The sequence below is a fragment of the Gopherus flavomarginatus genome (genome assembly GCF_025201925.1).
Source record: "Gopherus flavomarginatus isolate rGopFla2 chromosome 13 unlocalized genomic scaffold, rGopFla2.mat.asm SUPER_13_unloc_1, whole genome shotgun sequence".
NCBI lineage: Eukaryota > Metazoa > Chordata > Testudines > Testudinidae > Gopherus > Gopherus flavomarginatus.
This window is the reverse complement of record NW_026114609.1, coordinates 1,785,880-1,805,398: the sequence shown is the minus strand read 5'-3', so window position 1 is coordinate 1,805,398 and position 19,519 is coordinate 1,785,880. Positions and strand designations below refer to the sequence as shown.

Sequence of the window (19,519 nt, the reverse complement as noted above, 5' to 3'; positions counted from 1 at the left end):
CCATCCTGGCCACTATGGAGGTAGAAGCCCTCTACACCAACATTCCACACAAAGATGGATTACAAGCCATCAGGAACAGTATCCCCGATAATATCACGGCTAACCTAGTGGCTGAACTTTGTGACTTTGTCCTCACCCACAACTATTTCACATTTGGGGACAATATATACCTTCAAGTCAGCAGCACTGCTATGGGTACCCGCATGGCCTCACAGTATGCCAACATCTTTATGGCTGACTTAGAACAACGCTTCTTTAGCTCTCGTTCCCTAATGCCCCTACTCTACTTGTGCTACACTGATGACATCTTCATTATCTGGACTCATGGAAAAGAAGCCCTCGAGGAATTGCACCATGATTTTAACAATTTCCATCCCATCATCAACCTCAGCCTAGACCAATCCACACAAGCGGTCCATTTCCTAGACACTACTGTGCTAATAAGCGATGGTCACATAAACACCACCCTATACCGGAAACCCACTGACCACTATACTTACCTACATGCCTCCAGCTTCCATCCAGACCACACCACACGATCCATTGTCTACAGCCAAGCTCTAAGATACAACCGCATTTGCTCCAATCCCTCAGACAGAGAGAAACACCTATAAGATCTCTATCAAGCATTCTTAAAACTACAATACCCACCTGCTGAAGTGAAAAAACAGATTGAAAGAGCCAGAAGAGTACCCAGAAGCCACCGACTACAGGACAGGCCCAACAAAGAAAATAACAGAACGCCGCTAGCCATCACCTACAGCCCCTAACTGAAACCTCTCCAGCACATCATCAAAGATCTACAACCTATCCTGAAAGATGATCTCTCACTCTCACAGATCTTGGGAGACAGGCCACTCCTCGCTTATAGACAGCCTCCCAACCTGTAGCAAATACTCACCAGCAACCGTACACCATACAACGTAAACACTAACTCAGAAACCTATCCTTGCAACATAGCCCAATGCCAGCACTGTTCACATATCTATTCAAGTGACACCATCATAGGATCTAATCACATCAGCCACGCCATCAGGGGCTCGTTCACCTGCACATCTACCAACGTGATATATGCCATCATGTGCCAGCAATGCCCCTCTGCCATGTACATTGGCCAAACCAGACAGTCTCTATGCAAAAGAAATAAATGGACACAAATCTGACATCAGGAATCATAACATTCAAAAACCAGTGGGACAGCACTTCAACCTCTCTAACCACTCACTGACAGACTTGAAGGTGGCAATTTTGCAACAAAAAAACTTCAAAAACAGACTCCAAAGAGAGACTGCTGAACTCGAATTAATATGCAAATTAGATACAATTAACTCAGGCTTAAACAGAGACTGGGAACGGTTGGGTCATTACATTCATTGAATCTATTTCCTCATGTTAAGTTCTCCTCACACCTTCTATGGTTGATCTTAATTATCACTTCAAAAGGTTGTTTTTTCTCCTGCTGATGATAGCTCATCTCAATTGATTAGACTCTTCCTGTTGGTATGCATACTTCCATCTTTTCATGTTCTCTGTATGTATAAATATCTCCTGTCTGTATGTTCCATTCTGTGCATCCGAAGAAGTGAGCTGTAGCTCAGGAAAGCTCATGCTGAAATAAATTTGTTAGGCTCTAAGGTGCCACAAGTACTCCTGTTCTTTGCGGATACAGACTAACAGGGCTGCTACTCTGAAGCCTGGGAGCTGAGAACCAACAGTGGTCCCTGGGAGCTGTAGTTCCTTGGTTAGCTCCCTGCCTATAGAGCCAGCCCTGGAGCAGGGAAAGAACTACATTTCCCCGTATTCCCTTGGCTGCTATCAACAGGGAAGGGAGGAGAAGGGAGTATGGTAGCTGAAACCTCATGCTGCAGCTTGCTGTGAATGGCGAGCTCACTGCTAGAGCGGGGTGGCACTGTGAATGGGGAACAAATGTGCCCAATAAGTAGAAGGCTTTGTTCCAGATACTCCCTTCAGAAGACATCCCCAGACTGGCTTAGGGACAGTGGTGTGACCTCACCTTGCAGCCCCCAAAGAAGGAATTGGGTGGACTAAATGGACAGTGCCCCTCTCTATCTGAAGCCTAGCAAGGGAGGTATGTGGGTCCCACTAGAATTTAAAATGCAAAGTAAGGGAGAGGAGGCTCTACTGGACCTGGGCAGCTTTAGATACAGTACCAGGCACGTAGGAGGATTTCCACTTCTGAGCCATGGAAGGAGAAATTGCCCTCTCCTTTCCAGATTTAGCTAATATTCAGAAAGGGAATCTAGCACCTGCCTTCCAGATTTGAACACCTCAAAGTTCAGGAGTGCTCAAGCTCAGTTTGGGCAGCTGGTACTTCATTTCTCCCAAATCAAATATACTGATCCACTGTAATTTCCTGTAGAAAAAGTAGGATAAAATTGAGCAAGAAATGCTTCCCAGAGGTTATTAGGACTGGAATTGCTATTTTCTACAGCCATTGCCTTTTTGTTTGTTTAAAAGGAAGACCGTGATATTGCATTTGCAAATTCCCCATAGAAACGAAGAGTGGAACAAAAAAATAATAATAAAGGCACCTTAACTTTTCCTCATTTATGGAGGACAGTCTTACAATATGCATCCAGATGTCTTCCAATCACACAAGCTGAAAATTGTTCCACTTTACTGCAGCTCTGTAACCATGTGGGAATCAATCCTATGTGTGTTCTGTACACATCCAAAATTCCTGCTGAATGACCGACCCTAGGAGCAAGTTACCAGTGACCCAGAGCTAGGGCGGAAGGAGGGTGCAGATGGGGGGAGCAGAGCCCAGGGCTGGGGCGGCAGGAGGTGCAGGTGGAGGGAGCAGAGCCTAAGGCTGGGGTGGCAGGGGGTGTGTGGGTGGGGGAGCACTGGTGAGGGGTGAAGGGGAGAGCCCAGAGCTGGGGAAGCATGGGGTGCGTGTGTGCGAGAGCCCAGGACTGGCTTGGCAGGAGGTGCGGGTGTAGGGAGGAGAGCCCAGGGCTGGGACGGCAGGGGGGTGAGAATCAGGTGGTAGAGCCCAGGCCTGGAGTGGCAGGGGGGTGGGAGTGGGGATGGGGGTAGGGGGTGGTCCAGAGCTGGGGAGGCAGGGGTTGCAGGGGCAGGGGAGAACCCAGGGCTCGGGCAGCGGGTGGGGCAGACAAATTATTTTTGCGTATGGCTGCAAAAAATCAAGAGCCGGCCCTGTCTCCACATACTGTAAGGTAGGTAGGAGCGGATCGTTATTATCCCTACTTGAAAGAGGGAGAAGCTAAGGCTGAGAAAGGAAAATTGACTTGTCTCAGATCACACAGCCAGCCAGTGGCAGAGTTGGGAATAGGACCCAAGAGCCCTGATTTCCAGACTAACCATCAGATCTTGAATTTTAAACTTTGACTAACTTGAGTAAAGTGTTCTCAAATGAGCTGCAGACCAACACTGCACAGTAATTATTCAGCAAGTATTTGAGGAGAACTGCAATGTTAGAGAGAATCATGAACTGCTCAGAGACCATTAATGCACCGAAGCAGCAGAATTCATCAAACATATAATTGGTTCTGACTTATTTCCTTGGTCTTCAAAGAGAACAACAAGGACCTGAGTCTCCTCCCTGTCAATAACCCCCTGCTCAGCCAATCAGGGTAGAGACTGACGACAGGAGGCTGAGAGTTTTCACCAGAGAGCTCAAAGGATGGCCCAGGTCACCGGTGGAGATCACTGCCCGAGCACTATTTCAGCTCCACATTTCTGGGTGGACCTCCCACAGTGTGTGCTGCCGAACACTCCCCCGCAACACACACACAGACACACACACCGCTCCTGGTGTTGGGAGGGGAACAGGTGAAAGGACAAAAGAAGAAAGAGACAAAGAGAAAGGAGGGAGGGATGGATGGAGGAAAAGGTGAAACACAAAGGACAAACCCTAATGTCCCCAGTGATTCTAAGGGACAAAATCCCAGGTGCAGAATAAAATTCTGCGTCCTTAAACTTGTATTTTCCATGCCTAGATTTCAACTGTCAACAGATGGATCAGACTGAACAGGTTTCAAACCTCGAGGAGGCTCTTACCTTCTAATCAGGGACTGCAGTTTTCTAGTAAAATCAGGAAAAGGGAAGGAGAAAACTCAAAAGAGGTTCCTCCTGGCGCTCACGTCCGTGAACCTGAATACTCTCTCAGACCTCAAAGAGAGACCTGGAGAAGGAGACTTGCTGAAGCAAAGCCACAGGGTTCTCTGAGGTTTCCCTGGCCCTTCGCCCCTGTCCTGCCTGGCTGATGTTGCATCTTTCTGTGAGGTCACCACCTCCCCACCACCTTTGACCAATAGTCTTAGCTCCTGCAAAATGCCTTTGCGATGTCACTGCCACACCCCTCCCTTGCTGTGCTAATGTCCTGCCCCTGGCCAGGCACTTTGGAGGTTTGAGCTACTCCCTGTGGATCACCCCACTCAAGGAGCGTTTGTTCTAGGAAGCAAGCCGTCTAGACAGTAACACATCAGACGCTGCTCCCAGCGCTACACTCAGTTTTTCAGAAATTAGTCAACTTTATGGCCAGAAGAGACCATTAGAGCATCTAATCTGACCCCCTGCATATCACAGGCCTCCTGTATGACACAATAGCTACTTTTGGGGCAAACACATTCCAGAAAGGCATCTAGTTTTCATTAAATGACATCAGGAGATGGCAAATCCACCACTTTCCTTGGTAGCTTGTTCCTGTGGTGAATCATCCTCGCTGTTGCATATTTGTGTCTTATTTGTAATATGAATTTATCTCTTTTCACCTTCCAGCAATTGGGTCTTGTTATGACTTTCTCTGCTAGATTAAAGAGCCCTTTTATACCCAATCTTTTCTCTCCATTAAGGCCCTTCAACACTTCAATGAAGTCACCTTTCAATCTTCTTTTGATAAGCTAAACAGGTTGAGCTCTTTCAATAGCTCACTAGAAGGCATTTTTCTCCAGCCCTCAGAACATTTGTTGGCTCTTTGCTCATCAGAATCCTGAACCCCAACTGGATGTGGTTCTTGTTCTTCTGCACAACATAGCTCCTGGAGAAGAGGGATCTGCAAATGCACATTCATATGATACCTTTGTTTAATTGATGAAAACATAAACTAGACACTTAGGGCTGGTCTACACTACAGGGAGAAATCGATCTTAGATACGCAACTTCAGCTACGTGAATAACGTAGCTGAAGTCGAATATCTAAGATCGGATTACTCACCCGTCCTCACCATGCGGGATTGATGTCTGCTGCTCCCCCTGTCGATTCCGCAACTCCAGTGGGGTTGGTGGAGTTCCGGAATCGATATAAGCGTGCTCAGGGATCGATATATCGCGTCTAGATGAGACGCGATATATCGATCCCCGAGCAATCGATTTTAAGCCGTGCGGGTAGTCTAGACGTAGCCTTAGAGGGTTGAAACTGATTTCAGCTGATGGACAGGTTTGCTAGATTTTTATGCATTTGGATAGCGAAATGTTGAATGTTTACATTCATATCAAGCCCCGTCGTATAGTGGAGCTCCTGAACATAATGGAGAATGGAAATGAAAATGTTTTCCTTTTTTTAAAAAAAGAAAGAAAATTTTAAGAGAACACGGGGGTTTGAACTGAGGATCACACGAGCTGTAATCAAGCACTCTACCACTGAGCTATACCCCCATGATGGCAGGTGCATGGAATCATGATCTCCAGGACTTTGAAGGACAAACCCTGCTTGATCGATGTCCTTTGCCATTCCCAGACCACAGATGGTTTTAAAAATGGGATGTGACCCTGTTTTAATGGGGTTGCCAGGGCTGGCATTAGACTTGTTGGTGCCTGGGGCTGAAGCCAAAAGTCTGAGCCCCACCACCCAGGGCTGAATCTCTCAGGCTCTGGTTTTCGCCCTTCCCCAATGGGGCAGGGCTCAGACTTTGCCTCCTCTGCCTCTGCTCAGTGTGGAGGGGCTTGGTCCCTCTTTCCAGGGCCATGTAGTAAGTTTTTTTTGGCAGAAGGGGGTTGTAGTGAAAGGAAGTTTGAGAAACCCTGGCATAGAGCCTCTGAATATGTCTAGACTTGGCTCCCTGTGACACCATGGGTAATCAGACACTGAAAATACAGCCATACAGACACCACACACCAATCTTGCCTAGCAGGCAAGAATCAAACCTCCATAGAGAGATGCCTGTTGTTTTTAAACCCATCTCCCTAAGCACTCAGCCTCAACCACTTAACAAAGGGGCTTTTCTACACTATGGTTCTGGTCTCACTGAAGGGTCATTTCCAATTGTTTGCTCAGACCAGCATTAGGGAAAATGGTGCCCTGGGCAAAACTTGTACTTTGGCACTTCCCCATTGCCCCTGAATGATCCCCACTCCCCCTTTACTGCTAGCTCCTGCACACCCAACCCTTGCACCTCCTTCACCCCTAACTCCTGCCCCCTCCCGTGCCCTTAACTCCCCGGGCCACCAGCCATTGCCCCTCTTCTGCAGCCCCTTCACATGGTTCCAGTGCTGGGGGCCCCGCACTTGTTCTCCCTTTCCCTGGGCTTTGGCATCACTAGCCCTGCTTAGCAAGTAGGGTTCAGTGGTTCCCAGAATGTGGGGCATGACTCTTAGGGGGCACAGAGGAACATTCATGGGGGCACCTCAGGGCCTGAGCCAGCCCCCATGGAGGAAGCACTATTCAGCTTCACTCCGTCCCAGCTCTTCCCCAACCCCACCCTTATCCTGGGGCTCTGGCTTCCAGCTTGGCCTTGACCCACTTACCCGTCTGCACCTCTCTCTCCAGCAAGCAACACCCCCACTCCCAGCCTCGGTTCTTGACCGCGGCTTCCAAGGGTCCACAGCCATGGATAAGAGGGCACAGTGTGAAATGTTTGGGAACCACTGCTTTAGGATGATGTCCTCAATCACTTCTACAAAGTCCAATAAAAGCTATTCCTTATCCACCCACCCACCCCTCCATCAGGACAGACTAGGTATGTTCTGCTGCCCTTCACTCATACAGGAAGGATAATAACATTAAATTCCATTCAATCCTAAAGTGATTTGTAACCCACCACCAGCCAAAATTGGTCATTTTGGGAAAGCAGCCCCATGATCCTGCATACCTAGGCAGAGTAGGTGTGTCTATGCAAACACGGTCTGTTCCTGAAGTCTTTCCCCCAGCTCCTCACTAGATGTGAAGGGGGGAGCTCATTCAGCCCCCGCTTCTGCTTAGTATTTAAAAACTCCTTATTGTCCCTGTCTCTCTTAGCCTTAGATTTCTCTTCCTGTCACTTTCATGATAGCTCAGGTGAGGTGGCCAAATGGTTACGGTGATGGACTACTAATCCATTGTTCTCTGCATGCATAGGTTTAAAACCCATCCTTACCGGATGTGTTTAGTCTTCACCTTTCCTTTGTAGAAAACCATTTTCTCCCTTTGGTACAATGACAGATCAAACAGTGTTGCTTCTTGCAAACAAAACCTACTCAGAACTCCCTTCCTTTAAATAAAATGTCTAAATCCCAGTTTTCTTTAAAAAAAATTTTTCTAGTGGTGTATTTCTTAGTTTTTATCTCAAAAGGTAACATCCTCATCATCTCCCCCAAACACCCTGGGACCTGCCCAAATTATTAAAATACCCTCAACCCGAGCAAGGCCAGAGCAGTGAACCAGAGCTAGTGTCTAGGCCAAGCTGTTCTCAAGGAGGCAACTCAAACATTTTCTCCTTGCTTCTCTTGGCAAGGTCTGACTGAGAAAACTAAATTCCCCAAACTGAAAATTTTCTGCTGAAAAACCAATACTAGTTTGTTTGGAGACTTTGATTTGAAAGTATTATTGTTATTATTTTCTTCTGATTTCTGAATCAGTTCAGTCTTTCTCCTCCAGGTGCGTTTCCAGCTGCTGAGTTGTGGAGGAGAGAGGCCAAGTCATGATGTCTTGTGGATAAGGGAGAAGCAGTGGATGTGATATACCTAGACTTTAGTAAGGCATTTGATACGGTCTCGCATGATATTCTTATAGATAAACTAGGAAAGTACAGTTTAGATGGGGCTACTATAAGGTGGGTGCATAACTGGCTCTATAACCGTACTCAGAGAGTAGTTATTAATGGCTCCCAATCCTGCTGGAAAGGTATAACAAGTGGGGTTCCGCAGGGGTCTGTTTTGAGACTGGCTCTGTTCAATATCTTCATCAACGATCTAGATGTTGGCATAGAAAGTATGCTTATTAAGTTTGCAGACGATACCAAACTGGGAGGGATTGCAACTGCTTTGGAGGACAGGCTCAAAATTCAAAATGATCTGGACAAATTGGAGAAATGGTCTGAGGTAAACAGGATGAAGTTCAATAAAGATAAATGCAAAGTGCTCCACTTAGGAAGGAACAATCAGTTTCACACATACAAAATGGGAAGAGACTGTGTAGGAAGGAGTATGGCAGAAAGAGATCTAGGGGTCATAGTGAACCACAAGCTTAATATGAGTCAACAGTGTGATACTGTTGCAAAAAAAGCAAATGTGATTCTGGGATGCATTAACAGGTGTGTTGTAAACAAGACACGAGAAGTCATTCCTCCGCTTTACTCTGCGCTGGTTAGGCCTCAACTGGAGTATTGTGTCCAGTTCTGGGCATCGCATTTCAAGAAAGATGTGGAGAAACTGGAGAGGGTCTAGAGAAGAGTAACAACAATGATTAAAGGTCTTGAGAACATGACCTATGAAGGAAGGCTGAAGGAATTGGGTTTGTTTAGTTTGGAAAAGAGAAGACTGAGAGGGGACATGATAGCAGTTTTCAGGTATCTAAAAGGGTGTCATCAGGAGGAGGGAGAAAACTTGTTCACCTTAGCCTCCAATGATAGAACAAGAAGCAATGGGCTTAAACTGCAGCAAGGGAGATTTAGGTTGGACATTAGGAAAAAGTTCCTAACTGTCAGGGTAGTTAAACACTGGAATAGATTGCCTAGGGAAGTTGTGGAATCTCCACCTCTGGAGATATTTAAGAGTAGGTTAGATAAATGTCTATTAGGGATGGTCTAGACAGTATTTGGTCCTGCCGTGAGGGCAGGGGACTGGACTCGATGACCTCTCGAGGTCCCTTCCAGTCCTAGAGTCTATGAGTCTATGTCTCTTCCCCTCTTTCATAGTTTCTTCCAACTTGATAGGAAGCTCCTTTGCTACGATGTGAGTCAAGCAGTGTCCATTGGCTCTGTGCTATCTCAGAGAAGCCTGCATTGTACAAGGTTCCTGGGATAGTCCTTGGGAGTGTGGATACCTTCAATGGGCCAGCAGCGAGTCTGGCTCCTCCTTTGTCGCACCTGAAAGGCTGGTGGTGAGCATTTCTCAACCTCATGACATATCTCAGTAACGCACACAAAGCAAAACTTCATAACTTCTCAACCAATGCGAGCACACACAATCCAACAAGATATTAATGTTCAACAGATCAAGACTTTTGAAATGATACCTCACCAGGCAGACTTTGTACTAACCATATCATCATTATATGAGAGTGGTGAATATGGGGCTTCCAGGTGCTGCTTTGAGAACAGTGTGCCACACCTGGGCTTCCATTGCAATGGAGACGTACCCTTACAGTCCATCTCTCCTGGGATAAAGATGGCAGCATGGCTGGCCTGGGTCATCTGACTTGGGCTCATGGCCATAAAGCTCAGAGGCTAAAAACTGTGGTGCAGATATTTGTGTTCACACTGAAGCCTGGGTTCAGAAACCCTCACCGGGCCTTAGAGGTTGGGCTCAAGCCCATATGTCTGCACTGTAATTTTATAGAGGTTTGGAGAGAGTTTAGCAAGTGGAAATGGTAAAACCACATTGAGCGGACTGGACTACTGACCTATCAGCTCTTAACACTCAAACTTTCAGTAACTCTATTATCAGTGCCTGTGAGTGTAATTTAAACCATAGGCCCATCTAGCTCTGAATCTTGTCTTCTGACCGTAGCCAATACCAGGTGCCCTAAAAGCCACTCCCCAAGGCACTACTGGGAGTTGAACCCAGGATCTGCTGTTTACAAAAGAGGTATTTTAACCAACTAAGCCACGGTGCCTGCTGTTATTTAAAGCATTGTGTTTGCCCACACCTGACTCTCTGCCAATCCCCACTGCATCCTGACAAGTGTTGCTAGTGTTTGGCTTCTGTAAAGCAGAGGAGAAGGTGAAGTTTTGCTCCCAAGGTGTGTGTGGGATTCTTTGGACAGGTTTACACTACAAAATTAGATTGGTGTAAATACATTACTTAGGCTGGCAATGCAGTATATCAACCTAATCCCAGTGTAGATAGCGGCTCAGCTGTTAGAACTTTCTGGAGCTATGAAAGGGGAGGGGCCCAGCCTCTGTAGCAGGAATGCAGGGCAGGAGAGTTTACGGCAGGCATTATGGGATACTGGTGGAGGCCAGTTATGGTGATGTAATGACCAACAGCATTTACACTGACAATTTGTCACTTTAAGTTTGATGCAAAAAGCTCTAGCCCTCTTGTAGAGGTGGTTTTATTTTGTCACCCAAACAGGGCAGTTTTGTCGCCGGACGTGGCATTGCAGCATGTACACCAGCCACAAGCTGCCAACCAAGGGAGCGTTGTGTGTTTTTCACACATCTGAGCAATATAATGATGCTGAAATAACTTTGTAATGCAGAACTGGCCAAAGTTTCACACACACACAACCTGCAAGGAAAACCTCACCTGCTCCTCTGCTTTGCAGAATCCAAACACATGCAAAGCTTATCAGGCCCCGGTGGGGATGGCAGGGAGTCAAGTGTGAGCAGACACTGTACTCTAGCTATAGGAAGGTACCATGGCTTAGCTGGTTAAAGCCCCTGTTTTATAAACAGGAGATCCTGGGTTCAACTCCCAGCGATGCTTTGTTGAGTAACTCTTGGGGCGCCTGGTTTTGGCGACTGTCAGAGGACAAAACACAGAGCTAGAAGGACTTTTGGTCCAGCCTAGGATGGCTGTTGTCATGGTTTAAATTACACTCACAGGCATTGACAATAGAGTTACTGAAAGTTTGGAAGTGAAGAGCTGATAGGTTAGTGTTCCAAGCTTCTTGCAGATGACCCCATCCCTCTGGGGCAGGGGCAGGTCTGGGCTCTCACACCAAATGGCTCATTGTGGCTGCCAGAATCTGTGAACAGCTCATTTAGTTTCCACCGAGGATTGAGTCCTGCTTCATGCACTGTGTGTGAGAATGAAAATCCTAAACCGCCCTTTGAAATAACGAACGCAGCAGGACGTGTTATTGTTCCTTCCTCAAAGCAGACAGACCAATGGAGAAATGCCATTGAGTCCACGGTAATACTCCACTGCCATTTTACCTTTTTTGCTTGCTAAACTCCCTCCCAACCCTGTGGGGTCCAGAGCCCGGTATTCAGCCAGAGCGCAGATGTCTACACTGCAAATATACCACCACACAGCCCAAGCCCTGGGAGCCTGAGCTTGCATGGGACAGCCATGGGTGTTTCATTGCAGTGTGGACATAGCCTAGCATTATGTCTACACTGCCATTAACACACCCAAGTCACTATTCTCAAACACTGGGTCAGTTGATTGAGGCTTGTGGGGCTTGTGCTGCAGGGTTATAAAATTACAGTGTAGACACTTGGGCTTGAGCCCAGCCTCCGAGACCCCAGGAGAGGTGACGGTCTCTGAGTCTAGATTCCAGTCTGAGCCCCAGGAATCCAAATCAGATCATCCAGTCCAGACAGGCCACAGGGATTTTGTCATAGTATAGATGCCCTCTCAGGGTATGTCTACATTGCAACGTAAGCCCAGGGTTAGAAGAGGTCATGTCAGCAGCCCCAACACATAAACAATGAGGAAAAGACCCACCCCCAGATGAGCTGGGCAGTGTCCTTCCTCCTACGGTTTGTTAAGTCCAGCAACCAAAAGTCCTTTAACATGAGCCATCCCCTCTCTGCACCCTACTCACAGCTGTTGTCCTTAGTCAGTGCAATCCCAGAGGTGCCTCTGTAGAGTTCACCTACCATCCTGAATGGAAGAGAGGGAAAATAAGAAGGCACTGTACTCACTGTGCTGTCTAGGGACTCACTCATCCCTCCACAGCCACCCTATCCTAAAGTTGGTCTAACATCTAAATTTTAGTATTAGGACCCAAACCCCAGCCCACTTGGCTTTGGAACCACTCTCCACTGCCTAGCAAGTGCTATTGAATTGAGAGTGAGTCCCTCAATCGGGGTCTGCCAAGTACAGTTGTGCTGCCCTCAATTTACACAACAAGGATAACAACCCTTTATTTCTCCTGCCCCAAAAACAAGGAGACTGGGAATCCAACACCAGGCAAAAGTGATCATTTCGGCAAGCAACCCAACATATTTCCAACATACCGTAAAATCCACATGCAGATTCATACATGAAACCTTGCAAGAAAATCTTCCTGAGGGGGGGTCTAAAGCACCTGCTGCTGGAGGGAAGGAGGGAGCTGTGGGTTGGGATTGAGGGGCACTGGGAATAGGAGGGGGCTGTGGGTTGGGACAGAGGAGAAGGGTGAAGAGGAGTAGGCTCTGGTTGGGAGTGAGGAGCAGTGTGCATAGGAGGGACTAAGGGTTGGGACTGAGGGGTACTGGGAAAAGAGGGGACATGGGTTTAGGCTGAAGAGCATCCTCGTTTGGGGATCCAGCAGGAAAGGGGAAAGCAGCAGGTGATTCTAGTTCCTTAAGGATATTCTGCGTGTTTGTATGTGTGTGTGTGCAGGGAAGGAACATGCTATATGCCCAGAGGCCTTTATTCCTCCAGGCTGCAAGGACAAAGGGGCTGTCAGGAAGTTGCCCCTTCAAACCCACACAGAATAAGGCCCTTCTGAGGAAAGGGAAAATCCTGAAGAGAAAAAGTAACATCAAAGAGGACTCCAGAAAGACAGTCAAGAGCTTGGGGAGTAGCTTATCACCTGACCAGGGACTTGAACCCTGGACCCTCAGATTAAAACTCTGATGCTCTGCCAACTGAGCTAGCCAGGCTCACAAGTATGAAGAGCAACTTGGGGCAGAGGAAAAGCTAGTGAAGAAAACAAATGCAAGAAACAATAGGGGAAACCTGCTGCTCTCACTGGCCTGGTCAACACTACGAGTTTATATTGAATTTAGCAGCATTAAATTGCATTAACCCTGCACCCGTCCACACAACAAAGCCCTTTATATCGATATAAAGGGCTCTTAATACCGATATCTGTACTCCTCCCCGACGAGGGGAGTAGCCCTGAAATTGGTATTGCCATGTTGGATTAGAGTTAGTGTGGCTGCAATTCGACAGTATTGGCCTCCGGGCACTATCCCACAGTGCACCATTGTGACCACTCTGGACAGCAGTCTGAACTTGGATGCACTGACCAGGTACACAGGAAAAGCCCCATGAACTTTTGAATTTCATTTCCTGTTTGCCCAGCGTGGAACACCGATCAGCACAGGTGACCATGCAGTCCCAGAATCAAAAAAGAGCTCCAGCATGGACCGTATGGGAGATACTGAAGCTAAGGCTTTTTCTCAGCTCATTTCACCACCCTCTATCCTGTGGGGTTGAGTTTATTGCAGGTGTTACCCAAAATTGGGCTAGCTAGTAAGTGTAGGGAGGACTAATGACCCACCAGAGTTTGGCAGAAAGCAGCAGGTTTATTATACTGACAGCTAAGCTCAAAAGAAGAAGGAGGGGAGTGTCATACTCACACTCGCATACTCATGCTCCCAGGACAGGCACAGCACTGAACACGTCAGGATTCTGCAAGGTAAGTGTCCCACAGCGCAGCTATGGACGGTGCGATGAAGGTAAGTCTTCCTGAGGCACAGTGAAATACAACGCAGAGAACCACTGGCCAGGCGGTCCGGGCAAGGGGCATTCACTGGAGGTACAAGTTTGTGAGTGCTCTCCTGAGCACATGGCCCCTTCTCCTTTTAAGGACCTGCACCTAATGGTCTGCAACTAGAGATGCCTTGGCTGCATCTGGTTGGTCACACTCCACCTTGGGCAGTGTCCATGCTCTGGGTGTGTGAGTGCTGCCTAATTAGAGTCCCAGACACCTTGTCTGCCTGGAAGCTCTTCTGCTCTTCAACCAGCCCATTCATCCCTCGAGTAGTCCAGGAGGGAGCGAGAAGGGTAAAGCCACTTCACGGGCATTCAGAGAGGGAGAGGAGACAAAAGTGGGAGCAGGGGAAGTATAAGAGACCTTTTGATCATAGAAATCACTACTGCTCCTACAACAGTAGGGACAGGCCAGTAGGAGCTGGGAAAATTAAGCTCTCATGTTTCTGCCTGCTTTCAAACCAGACACCTTCTACATGTTAGGCAAACGTGATAACCACTACACTAGAGAAACTCTGTCACAGGATTTTGCCCCTCCCTTTATAAAAACATAAGAATGGCCATACTGGGTCAGACTAAAGGTCCATCCAACCCCACATCCTATCTGCCAACAGTGGCCAATGCCAGGTGCCCCAGAAGAACTGAACCTAACAGGTAATGATCAAGTGATCTCTCTCCTGCCATCCATCACCACCCTCTGACAAACAGAGGCCAGGGATGCCATTCCTTACCCATCCTGGCTAATAGCCATTCATGGACTTAACCTCCATTAATTTATCTGGAAAAAGAAGGAAGAGTGCTTGTGGCACCTTAGAAAATGAACAAATTTATTTGAGCATCAGCTTTCCTGGGCTAAAACCCACTTCATTGGATGCATGCAGTGTAAAATACAGTAGGAAGGGATATATATATATATATATACACACACACACAGAGAACATGAAAAAATGGGTTTTGCCATACACACTATAAAGAGAGTGATCAGTTAAGGTGAACTACTATCAGCAGGAGAAAAAATCCATTTTGCAGTGATAGGATGGTCCATTTCCAACAGTTGACAGGAAGGTGTGAGTAACAGTAGGGGGCAAATAAACATGGAGAAATAGTTTTACTTTGTGTAATGACCCATCCACTCCCAGTCTTTATTCAAGCCTAATTTAATGGTGTCCAGTCTGCAAATTAATTCCAATTCAGCAGTCTCTTGTTGGAGTCTGTTTTTGAAGTTTTTTTGTTGTAATATTGCGACTTTTAGGTTTGTAATTGAGTGACCAGGGAGACTGAAGTGTTCTCTGACTGGCTTTTGAATGTTATAATTCTTGACATCTGATTTGTGTCCATTTATTCTTTTCCGTAGAGACTGTCTGGTTTGGCCAATGAAGGAAAGGGCTGGATTCAATGGTTTCTTCCAGTTCTAGGAGATAGGGTACATCCATTATCTTTTTTTTTCCTTACTGCACATCAGACCCAGGACTTTCACCTAGCAGTTCTTGGGGCTGTGGGACAGAACTGAGATTCACTGGCAGCAGAGGGAGAACGGTTGGGACTGAGCTGTCTGGGGAATATTTTAATCCTTATTTAATTTTCAGAGGATTAAATCAATGCAGCTTCCACTTCTCCGTATTTCCCAAGGAAATAACGTTTCTGTGTGAAGTACCCAAACCTTTTAACAATAAGAAGTGAAATGAAATGGCCACATGATGGCAACAGAATCTAAGAAATTTGTTAGTCTCTAGGGTGCCACACATACTCCTGTTCTTTTTGAGGAAACAGACTAACACAACTGCTCTTCTCAAACCTGAGAAGCCATGTTCTTGTTCAATGAGCATTGAAGCTGAAAAGGGAGATGTTTTCTCATTGACTTCTAGGCCCCCACCTCTAATCCACTAGACACCCCTTTCCTCCTACAGCTAGGAATAGAACCTCACAGTCATGCTAATAGCAGCCTCTGGCCCGATAAAAGAGAAGCTCTGAGACCCTTGTGCTGTCCCATCACCTCCTTGCCTGAACTGTCCTTGAAACCCAATGGGGTTTCCTTGGGCAGTTTTGACTCACTCCCAGAAAGGGTGCAATTTTAGGAGCAGGTTCCAAATAGTGCAATTAACCAGCCAGAAGGGGCAGGATATATCAGTGTAGGAGCCATTGAAATAACTCTGCACTTACTTATATACAGACATAACAAGCTCTATGGTTGGTAAACTTACAGAGACTCTGCTCCTGCTCATGAACTAGCAGCCCATGACCTGTAAACAGCTGCCATTTGAATGCATCTGAAAGTTACAAGGAACAATGATCTGTGTTACAGGAAGGTTAACATTTCTTAGAGCCCCAATTGATAATGTGTGCGCAAAGAGAGGTTTGAATGTGTAACAGGGAGTTTGGTAAATCTTGGTTATTTTATTTTTGTAACAGGCTCCTGTCCATCTCCAACAGAGTTTTAAGTCCCAGTGGCAACTTATTTACCAAATGTAATAGAAACTGGTCCATTCCTCCCAAGTGGATGTGGTTCTTGTTCTTCTGCACATTGTAGCCCATGGAGGCCAAAGACCTGCAAATATGTCTTCATGTGCCTTTGTTTAATTGATGAAAATAAACCTAAACACATAGAGGATTGGAACTGATTTCAGCAGAGGGACATGTTTGCTCGGTTTTTATTCATTTGCACAGGAAAATATTGAGTGTGTCTATTCATTTCAGGGACCGCTATTTAGTGGAGCTTCTGAACATACTGGAAATGGAACCACTTTTGTTGAAAGAACAGGTTTGCAAGGGAGCATTTGGATTTGAACCAAGGACTACTTGATCTGCAGTCAAGCACTCTGCCACTGAGCTATACTCCCACGACATTTACAAAGGCAAGTCAGTGATCTTAAGGATTTTGAAGGACTGGCTCTGCCTCAGAGAGCTCCTTTTCTATTCCCAGACCACAGGGGTTTTAAAAATGGGGTTTCATTAAACTTTATATATACATGTAGACATCACAGCTTGCACATACACCAGCATAGCTTCCACTAGTGACAGAGCTACCACCTCTCGGGGAGATGGATTAACTGCACGGATGGGACAGCTCTCTCCCCTCCACTTAGAGCATCTTCATTATTTATAAATAGGTGGGAAATAACCTCCTGAATGGACAGGAACCTGTCCACCTCTTTCTTTGGCCATCTGTTGTTATTCCCTGAAACATCAAGGATGGAATAAAAAGCTGAGTTTACTCCAGGGTGAGGAAAGAAAGGAGCCATCAACCCCCTGGCAAAGCCCTGGGGATATGACGGGAAGGGGACTGTCTGAATGATCAAGGCAGGAAATGGACAAGCTACAGCAACATCATTAACCATGAACACACTCTCCTCATGCTCCAGCCAGAAGGGAAAGGAGCAGGAATTCTTGCTGTTCAGCCATGGACACACTTACACAACGGCATAGCAGTGTGTGTGTTGTGGAAGCTGGTCTGAGGAAACAACTGGAATTAATCACTCAGTGAGAGCAGAACTAGAGTGCAGTGAGAGCCACATATCAAGCAAGTAGTTGTGGCCAAGTGGTTAAGGCAATGGGCTAGAAATCCATTGTGTGCTCCCTGCACAGGTTCAAGTCCTGCCAACTGCAGAGGCAGTTCTGGTCCTTTAATTTCAATGGAGCTGGGTCTTGTCTCACATTCATGCTAGGCCTACAATAAAGGGGGACGTGGCTTTAGTAAAAGTGTTTTAATTGAACAGCTGTTGCATGTCCATCCTGTGTCACCAGAGCACATCCATGCTAGCATCTCTTGGATGGCCACAGAGAGCAGTGCATTGTGGTAGCTATCCCACTGCGCAACTGGCTGCAGGGTGCTTTGGGAAGGGTTTGCAATGCCTCACAGGCTGGTACAGCATCACATGATACAGTTTTCTGTTCCATGGGCATCCTACTAGATTTCCAGCTGCTTTTCAACTGCAATGTGCGTGCTGGGGTAGAGAGCATGTGTGTGTGGGGAGGAGAGACAGTGTGTGTGTTGCAGAAGAGTGAGTATGTCGGCACACTGTCTCTAAGTTCAGACAGCTGCTGGAAGCAACCAGTCCTGAGGCAGGGGACAGCCCCGACATCAGCCCCCCTTCTCTCACTGGCTCAGCTCAGCACAGCACAGCACTCTCTGTCACACACACACACATACACGTACACACTGCTGCCTGCTTAGCTCTGTGTCAGGGGTGCTGGAACAGGGGGGTTAGAGGGCCATAGCCCCACCACTCTTTACTGGCTGTTAGGACAAATGATGGAGGGGGGGAAGGGTGCAGTCTTGGGGAAGAGGCGTTCTGTGGGTGTGGCCTCGAGGGGAGAGGTGCTGTGAGTGGGGGTCCTTAGGGAAGGAGTGTCATGGGGGTGCCACAGTTCGGATAACAGTGCCCCCCCACTGTAAGGAAGCTTCTGCCGCCCCTGCTTTGTGTTTGCAGAGCAGGAGAGAGCAGCATCCACGGCATTGATTTGCTCCCCGGGGCTCCAGCAGGGGGGCTTGGGAGGTGATTTAAAGGTCCGGGGCTCCGACCGCAGCAGGGAGCCATGGACCCCTTAAATCACCAGCCTGGGGAAGACGGGCTGGGCTGGCACAGCGTACTGGCTCTTGTCAGTACCCCATACCGTAACATACCGGCTTACTTTCACCTCCGGAAGGTCCTCATGTGGATCAATAACTGGTTAAAAGGTAGGAAACAAAGGGTAGGACTAAATGGTCAGTTTTCAGGATGGAAACAGGTATCTAGTGGTGTCTGTACTGGGACCAGGACTAGTCAACATATTAATAAATGATCTGCTGAGCAGTGAGGTGACAAAATTTGCAGATGATCCAAAACTACTGGCTTGCTTCCTAGAATGAACGCTCCTTGAGTGGAGTGATCCACAGGGAGTAGCTCAAACCTCCAAAGTTCCTGGCCAGGGGCAGGACATTAGCACAGCAAGGGAGGGGTGTGGCAGTGACATCACAAAAGCCTTTTGCAGGACCTCAGACTATTGGTCAAAGGTGGTGGGGAAGTGATGACCTCACAGAGAGATGCTGACATTAGCCAGGCAGGAGAGGGGCGAGGGGCCAGGGAAACCTCAGAGACCCCTGTGGCTTTGCTTCAGCAAGTCTCCTTCTCCAGGTCTCTCTTTGAGGACTGAGAGAGTATTCGGGTTCACAGACGTGAGTGCCAGGAGGAACCTCTTTCAAGTTTTCTCCTTCCTTTTTCCTGATTTTACTAGAAAACAGCTGTCCCTGTTTAGAAGGTAAGAGCCTCCTCGAGGTTTGAAACCTGTTCAATCTGATCCATCTGGTGACAGTTGAATTCTAGGCATGGAAAACACGAGCTTAAGGAGGCAGAATTTTATTCTACACCTGAGATTTTGTGCCTTAGAATCACTGGGGACATTAGGGTTTGTCCTTTTTGTTTCACCTTTTCCTCCATCCATCCCTCCCTCCTTTCTCTTTGTCTCTTGCTTCTTTTGTCCTTTCACCTGTTCCCCTCCCAACACCAAGAGTGAGGTGTGTGTGTGTGTGCGTGCATGCGTGCGTGCGTGAGTGTGTGTTGTGGGGGAGTGCTCTGTAGCTCCCACTCTGGGAGGTCCACCCAAAAATGTGGGGCTGAAATAGTGCTTGGGCAGTGATCCCCACCAGTGACCTGGGCCATCCTTTGGGCTCTGGTGAGAACCCTCAGCCTCCCTTCCTCAGTCTCTACCCTGACTGGCTGAGCAGGGGGTTATTGACAAGGAGGAGACTCAGGTCCTTTTTCTTCTC

The 19,519-nt window shown here is 47.3% G+C and overlaps 1 protein-coding gene and 2 non-coding genes across 10 annotated transcripts in view; all 3 read right to left on the bottom strand.

Moving 5' to 3' along the window:
• LOC127040993 (zinc finger protein 436-like) overlaps nt 1–19,519 on the bottom strand; it is a 563,752-nt gene that overhangs the window by 128,193 nt on the left and 416,040 nt on the right. For 2 of the 8 annotated variants that reach the window (XR_007771553.1, XR_007771562.1), the window contains one exon: nt 13,829–14,079. The gene's annotated coding sequence lies outside the window, so the exon portion shown is untranslated. The other 6 variants (XR_007771554.1, XR_007771559.1, XR_007771558.1 and 3 more) reach the window with 6 other exon arrangements.
• On the bottom strand, nt 12,869–12,941 carry TRNAK-UUU (transfer RNA lysine (anticodon UUU)). Its single transcript has one exon. It is a non-coding gene; the product is annotated as a tRNA-Lys (tRNA).
• Nucleotides 16,542–16,613, bottom strand: TRNAC-GCA (transfer RNA cysteine (anticodon GCA)). The gene has a single exon. It is a non-coding gene; the product is annotated as a tRNA-Cys (tRNA).